Source organism: Octodon degus, unplaced genomic scaffold, assembly GCF_000260255.1.
Source record: "Octodon degus isolate 3935 unplaced genomic scaffold, OctDeg1.0 scaffold00117, whole genome shotgun sequence".
Lineage (NCBI taxonomy): Eukaryota > Metazoa > Chordata > Mammalia > Rodentia > Octodontidae > Octodon > Octodon degus.
The window spans coordinates 5,788,928-5,790,776 of NW_004524693.1; the positions used below are offsets into that span (position 1 = coordinate 5,788,928).

Genomic DNA, 1,849 nt, shown 5'->3' on the forward strand with positions numbered 1-1,849 from the left:
GATGCAGGAAAAAATAACCCATCACCTGCAAGACGATGCAAAGATGAACAATGTGAGACTAATAATCATCAATGAGAAAGAAGGACTCAATACAAATGACATTAAAAAATATGGGTAGAAGCAATAGCAGAAAAATTCGCAAATATGAGGAAAAAATCAGACATTCAGATAACTGAAGCATGCAGAAAGCCAAGTAACCTCAACCCAATTAGAAACACAGAGACATATAGTAGTCAAGATCGCAGAAATTCAGCACAAGAGTAATATACTGAAAGCTGCTAGAGAAAAGAAGCAGATCACATTCAAAGGACGACCCATCAGAATTATGGCTGACTTCTTTTCGCAAACCATTAAGGCAAGAAGAGCATTGAGCAGAGTACTTCAAGTCCTCTATGACAACATACCTCAGCCCAGACTACTATGCACTGAAAAATTCTCTTTCAAGATTGAGAGAAAAGTGAAATATTCTATGAAACAGAACAACTAAAGAATTTCATGATGACTAAGGCAACCCTACATAGGCTCCTGAAAGATGTTCTAGAGAGGAACCAAAATGATGAGAACTCTTCGAATGAGATCAGAAGCAACCAACCAAATAAGGCAAGCAATTAAACACAGGAGAAAAAGAAGTAAATGACAACAGGTAAATAACATGGCAATCCTAAGTCAATACATCTCAATTATAACCATCAATGTAAATGGACTCAATTCACCAATTAAGAGAAATAGACTGGCACAGTGGATTAGGAAACAAAATGCAACAATATGCTATATAGAAGAAACATATTTAATTCATAAAGACATTCAGAGGCTGAAAGCCAAAGGATGGAACACAATATTACATATCTAAGCACCTCTGAAAAAAGAAGGGGTAGCAATCCTATTCTCAGACAGTCTCAACTGCAAACCAAGAATTGTCAAGCAAAATAAAGAAGGCCACTATATATTGGTTAAGGGAAAAGTTGAAGAGGAAGAGGTAATATTCATAAATATGCATGCACCAAACACTGGAGCACAAAATGATGTAATGCAAATCTTAATGGACATGAAAAATCTAATATCCAATAACACAATCTTAACAGAAGAAATTAACAAACGCCTATCCCAAAAAGGTAGGTCAGCCAGACAAATTATTGGCAAATAAACAACAGAACAGAACCAGAGCTTCAAACAAATGGAGTTGATGGGCATATTAGGAGTGTTCCATCCAAACACAGTTGAATACACATTTTTCTCAGATGCACCCGATTCATTTTCTAGAATAAAATACATACTGTTTAATAGTTCATGCTTAAGTATTTGCAATAAAACAGAAATTGTCCCATGCATATTATTTCACAAAAGGGCAATGAAACTGGAAATAAATGACAAAAAAAACAGACAAAAAACCCTTAATACATGGAAATTAAATGACACCCTACTCAGCAACCAATGGATCACAGATGAAATTAAACAAGAAATTCAACAATATCTACAATTCAATGAAAAGACAAGCACAACTTATCGTAATTTATGGGATATGATGAAAGCAGTTCTCAGAGGGAAATTCATAGCTGTGAACTCACACATTAGGAAAAGAGAACGGGAAAAAGTAAAAACCCTAATGCTGCACCTTCAACATCTAGAAAAGGAAGAGCAAACTAAACCCAGAGCCAAAAGAAGCGAGGAAATCATAAACAATACAGCAGAAATTAATTCAATTGAGATGAAGAAAACAATTCAAAGAATTAAAAAAGCAAAAAGATGGTCTTTGGAAGATTAAATAAAACTGATAAGCCCCTAGTTAACCTCATCAAACAGAGGAAAGAAAAAATTCAAATACAAGCAATAAGGAATGAAAAGGGTGTAA

The 1,849-nt window shown here is 34.7% G+C and overlaps 1 pseudogene; it reads left to right on the forward strand.

The window, feature by feature from the left end:
* Positions 1-1,849, forward strand: part of LOC101569124 — a 41,728-nt pseudogene that overhangs the window by 632 nt on the left and 39,247 nt on the right.